Consider the following 22,871-nt stretch of genomic DNA (forward strand, 5'->3'; position numbering starts at 1 on the left):
TACCTCTATTCAATTCCCCCTTATAGCCATTAAATGTCCTAAATCAAAAATATCTCGACATACCCTCGCTTTTGAATGTTTCTTGAGTCAAATAAATTAAACACCAGAAAAATCCGTTCAGTAGTTTTGGCACAATCCCTGGCCAAAGTTGACCATTTTTCAACAAAAAACGTTACAGAACGTTCTCATAGAAAATGCCCTTAACATCAACATGAAAATGTATTACAGTAAAAGCTCATTATAATTTATAACACTCTTCAAGGGACCAGAAAAAAGAGCGTCATGAGCCAAAATGCGTTATAAGCAAAAGTCTCATTTCACTGCTGATGATCGTATTACTGTGAATTCTCATTTTAAAGCAAAAAGAGCGCAATAAAAGACCTGGGAACGTGAAATTCATTTTGAATATGAACAATAAAACTGTTTTCTGTGGTCAAAATTTTCAGAAAGCCAATGCTTCAATGTTTCAAATTTTTCAAAAAGTAATCAGTTGCTTACCAAAATTTTTTTACTTTTCAGTTTTCTTTTCTTCTCAAGATTATGACCAAAAATCTAGAACTCTACACTTCTGTAAAAACTTTAGATACTTATTTACCTGCCTTTTTTATAAGAATTGTAATCAAGCTTCTATTAAAGTTTGATAAGGTTATCAAAAAATCTTACTCTTCTTGGCCAAAATCGAAAATAATTTTACTTCTGAAACTGTTGAAAGTAAAAAAACAGATTTTTTGGCAACATTTTTCCTTAAAAGTTTTTTTTTTACTTTTTTAAAAATCAAAACTGCAAAAATTGCAAAAAAAAACTGTTGTTGGGGCCAACATTTTCAGAAAGTGAGAATTTTTTTATTTTTTACACTAAAGTAAGTAAGCTTTTTTGTTGCAAAAATTGTTTTTTTTTTTTGTCAAAATTATTTTAAAAATGTGATTTTTCCTGAATTTTAGAGCATTAAAACGTGATTCATAATTGTTTGCAGTTGTCTAGGGACCAGAGGAAATCAGCATTATAACAATATCAGCGTTATAACGAGCTTTTACTGTAGTTCAATACTCTTAGATAAAGTATTGCACCTTTTTCAATATAAAGAGTTCAACTTTAATTTGTACAGACTGTCCATCTGTACCTCTTGGAGGTGGCCTCCACGTCAAAGCAATTGCCACATTTGAGAAAATCATTTATGGAAAAATTTCCAATTTTGAAACCAAAATTTTATATCAGAACTTTTTTGTGGCACAAGATAGACATAATTTTGATGTCAATGTCAATCCATCCAACATCTGTCACATTTGGATCCCACATACTGATGTAAATTTTGACCTGGTGTTGAGCCAATTGTCGACATGAAAGTTGATCAACACTGGTTGAAAATTAAGTACATCAACAATTGGCTCAAAACAGGGTCGAAATTCACACCGACATGTGGGATCCAAAAGTTACAGATGTGGATGAATCGACAATTAACTATAATTAACTGAAATTTTTTGAAGGTTACAGTTTAACAGTTAGGGAAATGAAAATTTCAGATTCGACTTCCAGTTAAGGGTTCCGGTTAAGGGTTCCGGGACCATTTTTTTTGATTTCGCTTAAAGGTTATTGGATAAAAATCATTTCCCCAAAAATGTTCGGTTTAATTCCGATCAAGGTTCCGTTTCACATCCCTGCCATTGGACTACTTTTAGAGAAGTGATTGCATCTCTAGTTCCCTTTTTTGATACTAAGTCATATTACTGGGTTTAACTTGGGTTTTTACTTTTTAGCAAGCTACTTTTCAATTCTGACATTGATGATGATGCTGAAATACTTGGAAGAAATTTCATCCATCAGATTGCAACTACCTTCGCCCTCCCCAGTATCCCTAAGAGTACCTAAAGAGGATTCCCTCATGCAAAAAAAGGTGGGAACACATTACATTATGTAGGGAAGAGAGCTTGATTTAAAAAATCATCACTGAAAAAGATTCCATTCAGTGAATTAATTATTGAACAAAATGGAAAAATCGGCAAAATTCTCAACTAATTCTTATAATAAGCGGGATGCATTATTAGAATCAGAAGCAAATACGAGTACCTATCATACTTCCAACTTCCTGATAAAAAGGGATCTTCTCGAGGTTACACAGAACCTCATAGATCTCATAAACTAAAAGGGACAGACGTACGATTGCCTTAGCTATACCAACCTAGCAAATCAAATTGACCTTTTTCAAGGTAAACATTACGTATGGTACACCGGAGCCTCATAAATATCAAATAAAACGCAAATACTTGTAATGTGCGATTAAAAAGAAAAAAACTCCACCAATAAACGCCTTCGAAAGATCATATAAGTATAAGAAATTGAAAGAATTACACGAAATTTCTCATAATACACATATGTACGAGTATGTACGTGTATAGAAGTACCGCAATACGAGCGTATACCTTATAATATACTTTGCAAACAAGGTTATCCTATAAAACGCCTCCGCCATATTGATAACGGCAAATTGACAGCATTATAAAAAGAAGAACCAATGTAGTTGTAGTATATTGTCGTATCATCGTCGTCCGACGAGGATATTATACTATTACATTGTCTATATGTGTATCTATCTTAGGTTTTTATAAGCGGAATGATTTCTGCTCAGGTGGTCGTCCATTTTATGTACCTGTTACACGAATACCATTCTAGGTATGGTAAATGGTTCGTAAGTATATTATTTCCCATATAACTCGCGAAAATGACGACCATATAAGAGTTGGAGTTTATTTCATAAACCAGTATGCTACACATACTATAGGTACCTATACTTATATGTAGAGATTGTGTGGTCTTTGAGCGAACGTTACGTTATGTTTATATACGGATTAGAGTCGACCAATTTGAAAATAACATTAGGATATAACCAGTCTGGAAATGGAAAAATAATCATTATCAACCTACGTCCATTTGCAATAAGTGTCATTCATCGCAGCTTCAAATGTTATACCGTATAGGTATATACCAAGAGTGTGAGTGTGATGCGCCTATAAAACTCGTGGATATTGGAGAAATGACGCCTGTAATGCGAATAAAAAAATATTCCGTTGGTTGTATCATCTGCGAGATGGAGATTTTCGTATACAAGGTGTCCTATGGTCTTTTGAAAAGTTTAAGTAGTTGGCGAATGGGTGGCGGCTGGATTGGTCCAAGTCGAGAAAATTTTTTTACTGAATGATTGTAAAATTTGGTAGATTTACATAATTCAAAGGCTCTGGAATTTTGAGGGGAAAACACAAAATAAAATGTTTTCAAAATGCTTAGATACACAAATTGCCAAACCTCAAATTTGAAGGGCACGAAGACAAAGATAGGCTACGGGGGAGGGAGGGGCAGGGATTGGGAGAAAATACTATCAATGGTTCGATCCGTTTCGCAAAAAAAAAATACTTACCCATCAACAAATTTTTTGATTTTTGAAAATTTAAAGTTAATTTCCATAAAAAAAACCACATGATGAAACTAACATGTGATAAAAAGCAAAAATTTTGTTCCTTTCTTATATTTTCAACCACCCCACTCAATTTTTCATGGTTTCGAGTACCTATTTTTGCATCCTATAGCAGATTTTCAAAATTCTCAATTTTCAGAAAACTTCATAGAAAGGCTCAAATTAAATTTAGGCGATCAGAACTCAATTGGTAAAGATTTAGAAAATTCTTGTCTATCGTTTCAAATTCACATTCAGAAATGAAAAAATCAAGTAGGTAGAAGATTCAGCGAACAGTTTGAAAACACATACCAAGTCTTGAAACAACTTTCATTCTTCAATATCTACATTTAACGTTGATTATCATAGAATTGAGCAATTTACTTTTTGTTTGAGGGAGAAGGGGGAGGGAAGAGAAGATATGATGGAGATAGAAAATGTGAATCAGAATACCACAAAGAATAGGTAAGTAAATAGAAACATATTATTTTAGAAGAAAATAAAACCCAATAATATTTTGATGAAGATTATAAAGAGAGAAAAAAAGAAAAGACTAGAACTAAAATTTAATTCAAAAACGTTCTTATGTACTTTCAGTTTTTTTTTTTTTTTTTTTTTTTGAGAAGTAAATTATTTTTAGACGTACATCAAGAATTTTTGTAGTTCCCATTCTTGAGCCAATTCTTAGGAAAGGGAAGGAAAAGAGGTAGAATAATCAAGTTTCAATTTTCTGTTATGATTTTACATCAGAATTTCTTCAACTTTTTACTGCCACAAAATAGCACTTTTTCAGTCCTGATTTTTCTACTTTTCTTGCACACTTTGCTTCAAATTAATTATCTATTAATTGAAAAATAGGTACTCAATTTTTTCAAAATTCATCGATGGTATCTCTTTTTCAGCTTCAATTTTCATAGAAATTTCAACCATCTTTATCAGTAATTTTAGTTTTTGCAAGAAACTCCTTCTTTTTGGCTTTTTAGTTTCCAATATTTTTTTAAGAAAGTTTCTAAATTTATGTTGATTTGACTCTTGGAGATTAATTTTTTGATTTAAGAAAGTTCCATTGTATCGTTTTTCAATTTCGAATTTATTCTGTTTTTTAGCTGCAAGTTCGTGACTACAAATTTCAATTTTTCAATTTTTTTTTAATTTTTTCATTTTGAAAAAGAAGAAAGCTGCTTGCATAAAAACTTTAAGTTTGGCCAAAAATCATTTCATTTTTTGAAAATTCTCTTCTTTTTTTTGAGTATATCTAAATCTTAACTTCACCACTAGGTATTTTCAGAGGAGTTGCTTTCAAAATAAAATATTTTTTAATAGTTGCGTAGTGTGTACTTTTCCACGAAGTCAGTTTTTATGAAAAAAAAATTCAAATCTCGCGATATTTCGTTCCACTTATTTCTCCCTAAAAGTCTAAATTTTTCAATTTAATTTTTTTGAATCTCGGGTTTTCCAAAAAAAAAAATTGAAAAATTATTCTTTGTAATTTTTAGTTTCATGTTTTTGAACGAGAAGCAACATTTTTTAAAATTCTCAATTAAATTACTTTAGTTTCATTTTTATTTTTGTGCATGGTATTTTATAAAATAATACGATTCTAAATACCAAGATTCTGATTATCTGCGAATTCAGTTAAAAGATCATCTGAACCAACACTTTTCCGCTAATTTTCAAAATTTTTAAACTTCGAGCTCTTATGGCGAGAGAGGGGGAGGGAGACCTGGACTATAAATTTGAAATTTTGTCTACGCCATGTTGAGATCATCAGACTACATATGTACAATTTTTTCCAAAGCAGCATCAAATTTTTGGAAAAAACGAAAAACGACTTACTCCATTTCCCAACAATTTCCCCCCTCTCCTCTCCTTCACAATAACACCGAAAGTTAATTTTCACTTTTAGTAAATTTTCGACCAAATTTTTTTCATGCTAGTCCTTCATGGGTCATCTCTGGCACTACTTAATAAATCATCTTTAAAAATCTGAATAAACTGTGACACAAAATAACACAATAATAAAGTAGGGTCACGTCTTAATTTTTTATCCGTTGAATTAGGTAAATAGATGTTTTGAGCTAATTTGGAACTACCTACCACACTGGATTCCAGAACTTTTCAATTTTTAGAAACCCCCATAGAACCGAAACCGCATCTAGAGACATGAATTAGCTCGCACATAAAGTGATTTTTTAGATCAATTTTTGAAAAAAAAATTCAAAATCGGATTCAGCCGGTTCAAATTTATGCCAATACGTAAAATTCAATAGAAGCTCCCAAGAGAGTTTGAAATTGTCATCAGTCGATTCAGTAGGACAAAAGTAAGGTACAAGCCAAATTTTATCTTTTTCCAACTTCGATTAGGTGAAATTTCTTTTTTTTGAAAAATAAAAAAATGAATCAAATTTGAATTTTCAAAAACTCCCAAAGTCAAAAAAAATTAAAATCATCTGAAATTTTGCAAGGTGATTTATGTTTGGATATTTTTCAACCCCCCCCCCCCCGGTTCGGTCTAAAAATTCTTCTGCGAGCTCAAAATATCGAAATTGTGGCTTCAGCAAAAGGATTTTATACGTCACAAGATCCCAAAAATATCTCATGCCGAATAATTCAAAAGTAACAGCAACACAACCGCGTGCAAAGCTTTCCATCATGCCGGCCGATCTCCATGCTCGCAACAAACCACCTGCTGGGCTTTCGAACCAAACTTGGACACCCTGTATACACGTTTAAAACTTAGTCAGCCGGTGGCCTCACATCAAAGCAACTAACACGCGATATTGTATAGATTATCGCCCATGTTCGTGATTGAATCTTATACACCGTATCATAATAAATACAATATACATAAAGCTCTCATCTATACGAGTATTCCATAGCGCAAGAAAATGAAGTCTTTTTCCAAGTTACGAAATTACTTCTCGTTGTATAGATACCTATTTTTATACTTAATCGGAGACACGTCAGTATTCGTGTAATTTACAACGGCGACGAATACCAGGTCGCCGGTGCCAGCACAGGTTGTTGCCGCAGCAGTCTCTCATACTATACCTATGCCTATTGCATATAGCACCGTTTACCTCAGCAGTCAGATCCGATACTTTGTCAGCCTGCAGGTTTGACTCGAGGCGAAAGTGAAAATATCCGTGAGTCAGGCGAGCTCGAGCTCGAGCCCGAGCCCGAACCTGCAAATGATTTGTTGTTCCACATGCTCGCAAATCCTAGGCAAATATCATTTGTAAGTATAGCTATATTTCGTGTAAGTACATGTCGCGCCATAGTTCTTATTATAATAAAGTTCTATCCGAACCGCGGACACGGGCATCGACATAAATTGTCCCAATAATCCGCCGGCATGGGCACCGTATAGTCTGTTCGTCGTCGTCTTCGAATTATTCCAAGAAGGAAAAGAAGAAAACTAGACAGCTAAGCAAAGCTTAGCTGCAAAGTGTGCGTAGCTAGCTGCCTTTTCTACAGCTATAACCATTATTGGCGTTATTACATCTAGGTAGTGCATAATTGAATCAACCATGTCACAGTAATGAGAATTTTTGAAACTCTCACTGCTTCAAAATAATAATTGTTTTTCAGTGTTTTCATATTTTCCAAATCACAATAGGTATTTCAGAATAATTTATAAGCTTGTATTGCTTCTAAATTAAGAAATTTCTAGTTGTTTTTCATAGTTTGCATTGTTTTAAAATTTACAAAATTTCAAATCAATTTCCCGAATTCCCCATCGCTACAATTTCATAAAGTTTTCAATAAATTTTCAGAATTTTGCATTGCTGCTGAGTTAGGTTTGCAATCAATTTTTAGAATTCACATTGCATCTAAATAGTCAAATTTTGAATAATTTTTCAGAATTCTTATTGTCTTTAAATTAAAAAATTTCAAATTCAATTTTCAAGTTCATATTGTCCACAAATTGTAAAACGTTTACACAATTTTTGGAATTCACATTGCCTCCAATTTTTCAGAATTCTCATCTTCTTCATAAATATTACAATACTTATTTCATATAATTGTCAAGTTCACATTATCTGTAACTTACAGAACTTTTAATCAATTTTTGGAATTCTCAGCGTCTCTAAATACAAATTTTCATATTATTTCTTTTAGAATTTCCATTGTCTTCAAATTTATAAATTTTCAAACCAATTTTCAGAACTTGCTTTTTATTCTAAATTAAGAATTAAATCTTATAAAATATATTAAGAATTTGAATTGCCTCTAAATTACACGAAAAAAATATGGGTAATTTTTACAAAAAAATTCAACTAAATACTGGTATTTAGCACAATTAAGTACCAGATCCCATTCAATAATTTTTACTGTAATTGTATAGTAAAAATTATCATTTTAATAAATTTTGCTATAAGTACCAATAGTAAAAATCATTTTGTTTTAATAATTTTTACTAAATCATGATAATAAAAATTACATGCGTATTGTTTCAATTGTACAAAAATAAAATTAGTTTAAATACTCATTTTGAAGTAATTTTCAAATCATAGGTAAGTAAAAAGTTAAAAATTATTCATGTCAAGGTAATTCTTACTATACTTATGGCTATAGGTAGACAAAAAATTAATGAAATGAATGTTTAGTTAGCAAATGATAATTATCATAATTCATAACTCACTTTCAGCATTATTTTTGCCTCATTACCGTGTACGAGTACATAGGTATAACTGCAAAGCATTTACCTATCCAATTTTCCTACGAAAAATCTGTCACCTACCTACTTACCTCACGGGGATTCGAACCTGGGTCCCTAAATTTCCTATTCCTACCTACATGCCCTAACCATTCGACTACGAGTTCACATGGTGGATATGGGCATTAAAAGAATATATTTGTTGGGTAAACGCCCCACCAAACCACTCCCACTTGGAATATACAGCTAACAGATGAGGGGTGTAACAGGGTACAATGAGACAGCTGATTTGAAAAGCGGAGATGGAATAGACTGGGGGTATAGCAGGGTACAATGAGCGGCAGGTGTTCTACAAGTCCCCTTTTCCCTTTTTTAGGATTTAATGCATTAAAATAATGAACTAAAATTGCAATTACTCAGCAATTACCCATCCGAATTGAATGAAAATTAATCTATTCCCTCCGCCTTAATGATTCTCAAATGGTGTCCAATAGGTACAAAAAACGGTTGGATAGCTTAAGAGAACATTCAGTTCCAATAAAATTTCATTTCTCAAAGCGAAACCAATAGTGTGCTACGCACACTAAAAAAGGCTATTTTCGAATTACGTAACGTGAATTGTTGTTACGCATCTAGGTACCTACTACCTACCTAGATAGAGATACTCTTCGTGATCTCAGGCTATGGCCTCACATTGCGGCCGATGCAATAAAATCGGCCACCATTGGTTCGAGCCATAACGACGCTAATTTAAAATTATAATTAAAATCATGAATGAGAAAATCGATGCCATCTAAGCGACCGCATAGCACGGCGTGGCCGTATATTTGCAGATCGCCGAGCTGAGCTGGGGTCCTACAAATATGGTGGTCGAAGAACCACGTACATAACTGTACAGATATGTACTCGTAATATACTTTATTTGCGAAATATTCCACCTTGTATGTATAATAATTCAACGCGATGCGATAAGAATTTTTTTTTCAAAATTACACTTTCTTATACTCGACGAGCTTTTCCAATACCTTACACAGTCGCGAATAAATATTAAAATAAATAAATTACGAGTAAAACGTCCCTTCTTCATCGTCTTATTGGTATTTTTCAAGTTTCGTTGGTCTAACCAGAGTTATAAAGCTGAGTATACAGTTTCATGCTGCGACTGCGGCCGCGAACGCGAACGGTATACGTCGATAAATCAGCATTTTATAAAACCAATATTTAAACTATAAGTACTAAGCTGATTTTCACTCAAACTAAACCCATCAATACGCGTTATTTATTCAATAATTATAACTCTTTAAATTCACCTTCACCTACGCTCTCTCACTATACTACCTATACACACGTACTACGTACTTATAATACTTATTATATCTTCCTCTATACGAGTATAACCTCTATAATATACCTAGTTCTAAGTCCAGTCCAGTCCTCAAGTGTCCTATCTCTCAAGTGGTATTCCGCAGGGGCTAAATTTAATTATAACCGAGTTATCGATGTCGTCGCCAAAGTTCTATACCGTTAAGTATACCTATACCTATCTGCATCTCTGTCTCTCTCCTCATATATAGGTAAGTTTCTGGTTTAGAGAACAGTAGGTACCCAGGCCATAATTAGATCATAATGGAATTGTCTTTCTTTTTTTACACTAGCCACCATAGATTAAAGAGTTTTATAACCCATACGCGAGTATCTCTAACATACATATTATATTATACTATACTATACTATTCTATAAGCTGAACTGTACACTATGTGCAGTAAGACACTGCAAAAGAGTATACGCAGCAAATATGCGGAAATCTAATAAATCCATGGTGACAATAAACCGATGCCCGCAGGAGACTCCGTATTAACGCGCACGACTTCTCAACACTGCAGAATTATAAAATTCTTATATACTTAGCTATAGGTATAGGTACTCTTAACGATTAAAAAAATAATCGAGCCGTGAATATTACTGTTCACGCCGCCTCCTCTTGCCCCCACGCTGCCACCGTAGACGGATGTAATTAATGGAATTTATTTTATTAAATTTTTTTCCTCGTCTATCCTTCTCGCGAGATCTCCCAACCACCTCCACCAATCGTGTCAGGGGCGACTGGATGGGTACTATCTAGATACATATATTTTGTATGGTGCTCGTAGATTCACGTATGTGTAAGTTTTCGACACTGTACTACTCGACTTGAATGAAAAATCTGCTGTCGTTGGGTGATATTTGAGCCCAAAGGGGTTTTCTGAAGATCTCGAGTGAAGGATAAATTTAAAAATAGCTCGTTGAAAAGTACCTATACCTAGGAAGAAAAATTTTTCATCAGTTGTGAGCTATCTTTTTTTTTCATGAAAATAAATAAAATGCTGCAAAATTCAGCAGATCAAAAAGACGGTAAACATTTTTCGCGAATAAAAATGCTAGGTACCTACATGAATTATGGATGAATTACTCATGAAAATGAAAAAGAAAAAAACTTGCAAAAAAACAGAACAGTTCAAAATGAATTTTAAAAAAAATCATTTAAAATATAATGAAATGATAGAATATGACATTCCTATTCCTCCCCTCCCTCTTGAATTGATCTCAGTTATCTTGGTTTTTCTTCCACCTCCTCCCCCGGCCACCATATTTTAAAAATATTTCTCAATCACTTGCAATCGAGTCAAAATTCAATCCATCTTCCTCTTGAAATTTTTTTTGGGGGAGAGGAGAAGGAAGGGTGTGATTTTTTAAAAAATGAATAAGCAGGAAAACGAATATTCATCTTGATTTCTACCAACAAGCGTGGTACTAGTACCCCGAAAAATTCCCCCTACACCCATTGGAATGCCTAAGAACAAGAAAGGCCTCTTATTCAGGCATTTTAAAATTTCCCAGAAACAAATCAAATCAAATAATTTATTGTTGTAAGCAAACCTTTCAAAAAAAAAAAACAATCGGATTTTGCAGGCGAGAACTTTTATTTTGTCCCTTCCAAGCGTATCCCCCCCATCCCCAGAAAATCGTTGAAATAAAAATTGAAAAGTATCGAAATAATTACAAGAAATAAATTTTTATAAAAAAGTGTGAGGTTTTCACACATGCAAAAAAAAACGAACGAAAACAAAATTTTAAAAAATAAAAATGTTCACAACACCTAAGAGCACAAAAAATTATTCCTTTTAACCAACAAGTTTCACAAAATAGGCACCTCAATAGATATTTCGTGTTTCGTGTAAGTTGTTTTGCATACTCGATACGCCGTAAATACGAGTATCATTAAAGTCTCCCTCCGCTCGTCGCCATGTCCAGGTGCACTATTCAGGAAAATAATGATCCGAGGATTTGAAAAATAACATTTTTGTATAGGTTATCGTACTTTTCTCACGATTTATTTTATTTTTTATTTTTTTTAAAATTAAAAATGAATAATTATTATGAAAACAATTAATATCACAATAAGGAATTTATCTACTTTTTTTTTTTTAGGTGTTTTTAATTTTAACGAGGAAGAAGGAAGAAGAAGAGAAGGAGGAGATGAATTTCATACGATTATTTTTAAACAAATGCTTTTTGTTCAAAATTTCGAAAATTGATAATTCTGAAAATGAAATTGAAAACAGAAAATATAATTGTGAATTGAAAATAAAAACTAAAATTAACCATAAAAAATTGTAAATTGATAGTCAAATTAGAAATATTGAACAGCAATAACAAAATGAAATTCAAAAAATAAAAAAATAAAAAACTCTGAAAATGAAATTCAAAACTAAGAAATGAGCACCAAAATTAAATCTGAGAACTGAAGATAAAAACAGAAACTAATAATTCGGTACAAAATTGAAAATTGATACTTAATGAAATGGAACTTTCTCAAAATGAAATCTAAAACTCCCTAAAATGTGATAAAAAAAGAAAACGAAATAATTCAAAAATCCCAAAAATAAAACCGAAAATTGATGATAGTTTACAACATTAAAAATTGAAAATGAAATCAAAAATTAAAAACAAAATTAAAAACTGACGAGATTGAAAATTTAGAAGATGAAGCCGGATACTAAAAACCAAAACAAAAATATGCATGCACCACAACAAAAATTAAAAACTGAAAATAAAATAGAAAATTTTGAAAACTATACAAATAAAAAATAATACAGGTAAAATAAATTTTAAATCTCTTAAATAAAAAAACTGTAAATAAAAAATTGAAAATTGAACATAAATGATAAAATCGAAAATTTGAAAATGTAAGTAATCAAAGATTGATAATGAAATAATAAATATTCTGAAAATTACCCGCAGATGAAAATTGGAACTAAAAAATTAAAACCCTGGAAAATGAAATTAAAAACTTGAAGTAAAATCGAAAACTCTGAAAAACGATGCATAAAGTCAGAAAATTAAAATTAAATAAAAAAGTGAAAATGTAGGTATGTAATAAAAAACTAGAAGTGAATTATGATACTGAAAATAAAATTAAAAACTAAAAAAAAAATTGAAAATTCTGAAAACTGGATTGAAAACTGAAAATAAAATAGAAAAATCATGTGATTTTCAAATATGTAGATTTATTTCTGTATTCACTTGCATTGATGAATCTATGGACCTTTTTTCAATACAACTTGTCAAATAATAAGACCAGTCTCACTTGGAATTTCTAACTAACGTCTAATAAATCATTGAAGGAATTTCTTAAATTACCTATTCAATTTGTTAGAGTCTGATTCTCAACCATCTCTTTCAAAAAATCACCAAGCCCCCCTGTCAATTCTGTGAAAACGAGCCTACATTCACCCAACATTTACTATTCACCTGCCCTAAATTACAGCAAAAATAAGACTATCTCTCCAAATTGACCCAAATTCAATGACCATCCCAAACAACCCTTCTGAAATCTGAAAATTCACAACCCTACTAATTCCCCCCCCCCCAAAAAAAAACTATCAAAATTTCAAGGCTCTGATAAAACTTGTCAAAACATCAAAGAGTTTTGAATAATAGCCCTCTTTCCACTAAAATGCATCCCTCGTTTCAGAAAAATTGCCACAATGACAAATAAATTGATCTGTCGCTGCATTTTTCAAAATTTATTAGTGTTGATTCAACCCCGAAGAACTCTATACTGCGGACGTAGGTAGGTATATTTTCTGGGGGAAAATGGTGACTATACGTCTGAAACTTTTTTACGAAATGGCCGCTTTAAATGTTCAAAAAGTCATAAAAGTTGGTGAAAAATAATTTTAAAAAATTGAAAAAATTTCGTAAGTTTCGCACATCGTCTGGAACACAAACAGAAAACTCGAACTTTTCATATCAATTTGACGAAAATGCAACCGCTTTTTGACTAATTAAACGAGGATAGTAAGGCTAAGTATTTTGGATGATATTTTTGTTTGAAGTTAGTTATCGAGGAGATAGGTATAGGTACTTGTAGTGCGAGAAAAAGTAAACTTTTATTTCCTCTAAGGGGGAAGAAAAGTAACTTCTTTTAGAATTTAGAGCAGTGCACCTACCTAACAGACCGCGTACCTATCCGCTACGGCATGTATAGGGATGTTGTTAGGTAGGGATTCGTTAGCTATGATTATGGCTAACGACGCGATGGCTCTACGTGTCAAAATTCAGTCTATGTACTTCGCTTACGAGTGCAAGTACATAGCTCATAGGGTTACCTATCCGCTAGCTACGGAATAGGGAATCCGACCTTGTACCTACACCTTTTGGGTAGGTATGGAGTGAGGGTGCTCCTGTCTCTCGGATGCTTTCGTGCCCGGTACCGAGGGGTATAGGACTGGTAGGGTAGCGCTGGGATAATCCCATTCATTGTTAACTATTTTTGTTTGCTTTTTGTTCCTTATTTTTTGCCTTTTTGTTCCTTTGTTTTAACCCATATATTGTCTTGTTTTATTCCTGAAATATATGGGATTTACCAGTGCTTAAAAAGTGCTTACGTTTTTTTTATTTCACCGAAAAGCGAATGGCGAGGCGGTAATTCGCCAGACATTCGCGAAGCTACTAGATAGCTAGGTCTTCCCTTGGGATTGTCTTTAGTCAACCTAAGGGTTGTTTTAAATGCGTGTGAGAGATTGTCTATTAGGTCTGTTAAGGACAAAAGATTTAATTTATTTTTTCTTGCACGTCATTTTTTGGTGCCGAAACCCGGGAACGTCCTTTAGATATACTAGTGATCTAAAAGTGCGTTATATTTAACATCACGCCTCGCCTAAAGAGCTACGGTTAGTTTTTTTTGCTTTTTCTTTCCTTTGTTTTGCCTAAGTCGAATGTTTCACTCATTCGCAAGCGTTCTCTATTTTTCGCGCTATATGTAACACATATTAGCAAATAGAATACTGATTCAGCTCACGCAGATCAAACGTACTGATCAGATAGACCAGATCAACCTTTTTTTTTAGTGTGTTCTATATTACATAGCGAAAGGTAGTCACTGATAGTCATTGCGCCTATTATACGATTAGTAGCCCCAGTAATTAGACATACATAAGTGTTTGTGTTTGGGTATCTAGTTCTGTGAAGAACACCTCAAGTCACTGGTAGGTTCGCCTATACATACGAGTAGGTAGTAACAGATTCTAGATACAATTGTGTCTTTTGTGTTTTATATGGAGAAATCCTATCACCATGTAGTGCGATTTACGAACGCAAGTTTGAAACAAATTTTATCTTGAAGCCTATTATAGGTAAGTTAGCTCAATTTACGAATTGATTTTTTTGTACCTATAATTGGTATTTCTTCCTAGTGAAATATTTACTGAGCAAGTTATTATGCGAACGTATCTACTTTCATGGGTATAGGTATGCATCGGCCAATGTGTATCTATCCTAGGGGATTATGACATTGTTTTAAATGTGCAAATATCTGTAAAGTTCTTCATTTCGCAAATTTTCGTGTATAATTCATGTCAAAAAATTATATACGTTGTAGGTTGAAAATAAGTAGTAAAAACCCCGTTATCGGATGCAGACTACCTATCATAGGTACTGTCGTGGGAAAATTTCTACAGAGATAAAATTTTGTGCACCAAAATCAATCAAGTAACTAGAATCTATTATTCTGTTACTAAAAATACTGACGTTCCTACCTAGACGTTAGCGTTGCTGTATTTTTTATCGGAAGAATAAATTAAAAAAATGTCTGGCCTATTGTAATACTAAATGCTAGAAAAACCCAAGGGTTTTTTATCCACCACAATATCAACCAGCAACGAAAAGATAACGATAATTACATTCGAAAATTGGCAAATATCACATCCGTTATCTTACCAATTAAATAGGTAGAAAATTTCCTTGCAGTCGGACCTACGCGCCGAGCAGTGGGAGATAAGCCCAATCTATTGTTATAGATTTAACCCTTCCATTTATCGGTACTTGGTGTCGTCTGCAAGCCTTGTAAATTTAATCAAGAAGAAACATTATAATTTTTTACTTCATTGTGTTCAGTTCGCGTATCCTTTATGGTGCTTATGCCGTCGTTGAAGTCATACGTGATCGAATTATTCGTGGTTTTGTTCCTACTGCTATGCTGTTATAGTAAAGAATTATTTTTTCGAATCGTGTTAATTGTGCTTCGCGTTATTATTCGTGCCTTTGAATTTTCGTTTCGTTTTATTGAAGAAATTCAAAACGTGTTTCGTACTTAGTGTATGAGCAATTTACGAATCAACTCAACGGTTTCGAACAATTCCTGCATAGTAACTAGTGATTTGAAATCACATTCCAACGCGAGTTCGCCATATCCTTCAAGACAAAATTCGTTATCGAGCTTTTGCTCCGAAGATAGTGTATTCATGTCTCAAACACCTACTAATAGTCCGGATGTGCAAGGGGGACAACCAGCTCCCCAAGGCGCTCCAAACCGTGCAATAACTCGTAATTTAGCGCAAATGAGGAATTTAAGAATTCCCGATGATCCAATTCTAACCAGTGATTTGCCAATTAATTTTGAGCAAATTCGGAAAGAATTAATTGAACGAGGTATAATGGACGGTTCACCGGAAGCCTCCACTTCTGGGACAAATGTTCAATTCTCAGATCCACCAACTCAGGTTACACCGAGGGTACTATTCCAACCTACAGATGTGTCGAAAGTACCCTTGATTCCTGAGGTTTTACCCGAAACAGTAATTGGTTCACCAGTTACGACCGTGGAAAATGTCGCTAGTTCGACGGTGCGTCAATCAACAGCTCCGTCGACTGAACGCCCTGAAATCTCACCTATTCCCAGTGCAACTCGACGTGACATGACGATGCCATTATTTAACGCTCGATCTCTATCATGGGATAATTCTGATTTACATTTTACATCATCATCAGCTGCTCGTCATCGTCGATACTCGAGCATATTTTTTCCTCCGCCTACCACCGTAGCTGCTGTACCGACTACAACTTTGGTAACCACTGCTTCAAGTACAACTGGTGCTGCGACCGTAGCCCCAACTATTACGGTAAATAGTACCAGCACAATTTTTTCAACGCAAGCTGGTGCTAGCGGAAATGGTGCAGCCAGTGCTCCTAATAATACTGTCAATTTGGAAGCAAGAGTACCTACTGCCGAAAATCATGACAATAACGATAATGTCAGCGAATTCGATTTTGATCCACTTAATTCTGATGAAGCATTCGATACGGAAGATCCTCCAATCGATCTCCAACTTGCTCATGTGCAAATAGTCACTCAAGATAATTATAATAAATTGCTTGATTGGCTCGCTATCCATTATCGTATGCAAGATGATGGAGCCCGTAAGCGAATTAAGAGACTCGAAAAATCGTTATCCAAAACACGCCGTGACGTTAATCAAATATACGTTGATAGCGTAAACGATATTAACACACATTTCGGTAAAGTCCAACAGTTCCTTAAGAAGAACATGGAACAAATGGATCATAAGTGGCGTGAGGTACTCGGCGCTGAATTAGACGAAACTGATCGCGTAATAAAGCTTGCTAATTCAAAAGCCGAGCAAACTTTTAAACTCAACAATACTGGTTTGCTATGCACGATGGGTATTGGTGATCAGCTGATGAGATTAAAAACATGGTCTAATAATACACGTCAATTTATGCACGAAGATCGTGAGTTCATATTACGAGAACTTCAGACGATTAGAGATGGCTATACTCAATTAGCTGTAGCGTTGAATGAAACTCGTCAGCAACAGGGTTCAACCAGTGCCATCTCAACAACGATACCTTTGTCATCCTCTGGTGGAGCTCACCATAGTGGTGATGGAGATGACGATGCTGATGAAACACCTATTCGTACCAATCGCTCAGGTGTTGGTAAAAAGTTATCAAAGAAAGTAACTAAAACTCCAGAATCTACCGACGACGACGACGATGACGACGGAGATTCTTCTGATTCCGTTGAGGAAGGCGAAGGTAATGCTTTTAGACGTCGTCGTAAACTCAACCGAAAAATTAAGTTTGGTAAAGGTAAAAAAGACGTTAAAACCAAACACATCATTAGTAATGGTGTCATTTTCGATGATAGTCGTCGATACGAGGTGGTAGACTTCATTTTTGAATTCGAAGAGTTCATGGATGAATACGACGCTACCGAGAAAAAATGGATCCGTTTATTTCGAGCAGCCATTCAGACCACCGATGCAAAATTCTGGAGAGATAACACAAAACCAATTAAATCGTATAAAGAATTAAGAAAATCTTTCTATGAGCATTTTTGGAATGGCGAGCAACATACCGAGGCCCGTAAAACGTTTCTGCGATTACGAATTAATCACAGTTCATCCAAAAAGATCTGTGCTGAACTTCGTAAATGGCTTCATATCTTGGCTGAAACTGACGTTCCTGATCATATGTTGATTGAGACCGTATACGAACGCATTCCAAAAGATCTAAAAATAAAGTTTAATAGCCGTGCACGTCGAGACTACCATTTATTTGATAAAAAGTTAGGTGAACTTACCAAGACCGAAGAATATAATGATTGCCCATACGAAATAACACCAAACACGAGTTCTCATTCCGAAACTCCGAAGAAAAATAATGGTTTTCGCAAATCTAGGAATAATTTCGATAATTCCAATAGCGGTGGTCAATCTAACTCCAACAATAGTTCAAAATCTTCGAGCTCTGGGGCATCCGGGTACAAACCTCCGATTCATTCAACCGGTACTCCGGATCCAAATCCACCGCAGCTGGAGGACGTGTTGGCTAAAATTAACAACAAATCATCTAATAACGAAGAGCCTCCAAAAAACGAGGTAGCGAACTCCGAGTCCTCGAGCGAGGGGGAGTCGGAGGAATAGAAACATTACCAACTCACTCAATTATTGCTACTGGAGCTCCGCCGTTAAAAGACTACGAAGTAATTGGAGATTCGCTAGCATATTTTATTTCCTCATTGGTTGACGTTACTGCACGTCACCGTAAACCATTTCGTCGAGAAAATATTCATATTGACGACTTAATTACTGCAATTAAACAAGTTAAATTTACGAAACCACATGCAGTTCTATCATGTCTACAATCTGAATTAAATCGTGACAATAATAATACGAACTTCAATTGGATACGATCTAAACTCGATGAAATATTAATAATAATAACCAATAAAGGCTTTAAAGATATCATCGTGTTGTTTCCACTTGTAAAACCTGCAGTCTCCGGTGAAAAAGTTCCAAGTGCAAAATGGTATTCGTTTCGACGAATTTTTAGTGAAGTCTGCTCGCTACGGGGAGTAAGATTTTTACTTGAACCCGCGTTATTATTTCTCGAAGCCACTGGTCATGCTCGTACTGCTGATCAAATCGTGCCAGCGTTAGATGCGGATCAAAATGTGAGCCCAATTGTGTCCAAATTCTACCTATCAAAAGAAGGTACGAATTATTATCCACACGTGAGTACTAAGCGAGAAATCGCTGGTATTGTAACACATTTTTCTGAATCACCCGATCGACGTACCACCCCTCGCGATAAAATTTCTGTCAGTAAGCTAATGTGTGAACCACCTATCAACGAACGCCCTGGTCAAGATTCGTATGAGAAGCTGAGAGTTCATCAAGTGAAAGCGTCGAGACAGGTTTATAATAAAAAACACGTTGATCCATTAGTTCAAAATCAATTAACGTATCCACCGGAAGAAATTATTACTTGTGTTGTCTCACTTGGCTTAGGTGAATCATTTTATCCAACCCAGTTAGATTCAGGTGCGGTACCAAATGTAATTTCTGAAGAAACAGCTAATCTCCTGCGGAAAAAACACGCAGATGAAATAGATTATATAAATTTGGACAATCCGGTCCATTGTACATTAGCTGATGATAAAGAAATACAAACCGCTGATTACGTAATCGTTCCAAAATTGAAATTTGGAAAACACGAACTGAAAATCCCATTTTACATTTTACCCGGTTGTAATCAAACGTTTATTATTGGTACTCGAACTATGGATCTATTAAAAATCAAACCTGAAATTAGTGAGCGCGTAGCATATTGTCAACCTACGTCAGAACACTCTAAGGAGATGTTAAGGTATTTAAAACCACATGAATACGAAGACTCGCTAATAATTAATAAAATTAGACTCGATATCTCACTTGAGCCTGAAGTTGCAAAAATTCTCAATCGTGCAAATTTAGCTCGTAAATACCGACGACTACCCGAAGGTATTGAAGATGATGGTCCAACTGTTTTCATCCAACGATTACAGGAAGATCTCAAACTCGCCGTTGAAAAGAAGCAAATTACTCAGGCTGAGTGTGATTACGCATTCGCTGTACTTTCTCAATTTAAAGATATATTTAGTCGTTTCCCAGGTCGCTATGTTGGAGAAAAGGTGAAGTTTGAATTTAATATTCCTCTTGAGGAAATTGAATACCGAGGTGCAAAATACAATCCTGCAAAATCATTAATGGATCGTATTAGACAAGAATTATTAATCATGTTAGCACTTGGCATAATCGAGCCTTCAAACTCACGTTATATAAATCCAATCGTTGCGAACTTGAAGAAAACTGGTGAACTTCGAATCTGCATTAATCCCGTAGATTTAAATCCAATCTTAGAAGTGAATTACAACGAAGCAGGTCTTTTAGACCGAATAATCACCGACGATCCTGACGCGAGATTTTTCAGTTCCTTGGACTTTGTTTCAGGGTTCTGGCAACTCGTGTTGGATGAAAGTTGTCAAAAGTATTGTGCTTTCCAAGTAGACGGTCGCGTATATCATTTCACACGCTTACCGTACGGCTTGAAAATCTCGTCAGCCGAATTTGTTAATCTTGTAAATAAAGTCATCCCCGATGACGATGGAATTAGCAAATACGTGGATGACATTCTTCTTCGATCTAAAACATTCAAAGAAATGCTTGCATTAATTGAGAAAATATTCAAACTATTGAGAAAATATGGTTTGAAACTCAATGCACATAAAACTACGTTCTTTCGAGACTCTACAAATCATCTTGGTTTTGTTCTAAAACATCGTGAAATATGCAAAGACTCGAAGAAATTAGACAAATTCATGGCTTACAAGTTATCTCACATTCGTAATGGTAAATTTGAGCTTCGTAACGACAAAGAGATCCTTCAAGTTATTGGCTTAACTGTCTTGTACCGACGTTTTATCAAGAACTATCAGCAAATTTTAGCACCACTTTACGAACTGGTGAATAAAAAGGGTCCTGACTTCGTTTGGGGTCCTCGCCAAGATGAAGCTCTTGCATTGCTGGAGCAAGAATATACCAAAGAATTTACCTTACAACCAGCTTTAAACGGTCTAGATTTGTATTTAGACACGTATACATCACACGATGCTAGCAACGGTGTACTTTACCAAATCGTTGATGGCAAAGAACAAATTGTTATGTTCGCAAGCCATTGTTTTAAAGAACATCAAAAAGAATACACCATTGTTGAAAAAGAAATGTATACGTTAACTAAGCTTTTACGAAAACTCAAACTTTGGCTAATTGGACGAAAAATTCACGTTCGTCGCGATTTGGAAGCTATCGTTGAGAAATTTAGAATTCTATCAGAAATTAACCGTAAAGCTGCTTGGTGGATTGTTGAAATTAAAGGTTATGACCTTATTTTCGACATCAAAACGAAACACAAATCGTGGTTTGGTTTGCAAGCCCCTGAATTAACTATTAACCATCTGAATTTTGTCCATTTCGTATCTGAACCGAGTGATTTTATTTCTCGCGTAAAAGACAGGTTAATTGAGAGTTTGAATCGCATTGAAGTTTATCAGAAACGTGATTCTCATTGTCGTTCGAAGATGAGAAAAATACTAACCCCTGATCATCTCCTAAACAAGACCGAACTCGAAGCCAAGAAAAATATTCTTAATAAATATACTATTGAACATTTACAAGGTCGTAAAACACTGATGCATCGAAATAATGATGGTTCATTAGTACCTGTAATTCCAGATTCGCTGTTTCGGGATACTATGCTCTAGATTCATGAAGTATTCGGTCACGTAGGTTCTAAAAAACTTGCTGTGATTTTTCATCGTATATACTATTCGCCGAATATTGAACATTACGCGAGATTCATCACTGGGGCATGTATTCAGTGTAAAGCTAACAAATCCTACAGTGAGAAGAAACCATTAGAATTCGCAACAATAGAGTCGTATACGTTAGGAGACATTTTATCGGTAGACATACTTGGTCCAATCGCTAATGAGTCAGATGAGGCGAGATATCTGTTAGTGGCCAAAGATATGTTTTCCGGTAGAGTTTGGCTTCGTCCAATGGAAAATATTCTCCAAGAAACTGTATGCGAATCAATGGAATTCGTACTGAAACAGATAAATGAACACAAAGTATCTGTTCGTCGTATTCTAACCGATAATGCTACACAATTTACCAACCAAATGTGGAAAGATTTATTAAAGAAATATAAAACGAACCTGAATCATTCCACAGCGTACAATCCTCAATCGAATCCGGTCGAGCGTATGATGCGAACCATTGGTGAAAAACTCAGAGTACGTTTGAATCTCGATTCAAATGGAGCTTATACTCACCATGGTTGGCACAAACACGTTGATATCATCGAAAAACAAATTAATAGTTGTCCAAATGATGTCGATATCGTACCTTACGAGCTGTGGGGCATAAAAGCCCTTGACACTGATTTACCGGTTCCAAATACAGCAGTCATCGCGAAAGAAAGCTTAAGAGCTTTACGAGAAGCCATTAAAGAGAATGATACACCTTCAGTAACCTCAACGGAGTTGTATAAAATTCGTCTTAATCTCCTTGAAGATGTGTACCATGGCACTGACAATTTCGCTTGGGCATGGATCGATGGCGCTTGTGCTAATAACGGTTCCGACGATGCTGTTGCTGGAATTGGCATATCTTGGCATCCCGAAGGTTCGAAAAATGTATCTGAAACAATAAAACACGATAAATATCGAACTACTAATAACCTCGCTGAAGTGATGGCACTAAAAATAGCCATGGAGGTTATGATCGATCATAAGGTTCCAAAGTTCAAGGTCTTTTCAGATTCACGGTACCTCACAGAGGCAATAAATTCATCGGTCCAGCGATGGAAGGAAAATAAATGGAAAAATGCGTCGAGAAAAGAGGTAGTTCACAAAGATCTCTTTGAAGAAATCATCAGCTTGAAAGCTCAGTTTGATGAATTCGAACTTCAGCACACGTATGCACGTCAAACTGATGCTGGAAATTTTGCAGCTGATCGTTTAGCTCGAAAAGCTGTGTACACTGATGATTTCGAAAAGACGCGAATCGAAGATATGACCGATCATCAAGCTTTGATGA

This window comes from Planococcus citri, chromosome 1 (assembly GCF_950023065.1).
Source record: "Planococcus citri chromosome 1, ihPlaCitr1.1, whole genome shotgun sequence".
Taxonomy (NCBI): domain Eukaryota; kingdom Metazoa; phylum Arthropoda; class Insecta; order Hemiptera; family Pseudococcidae; genus Planococcus; species Planococcus citri.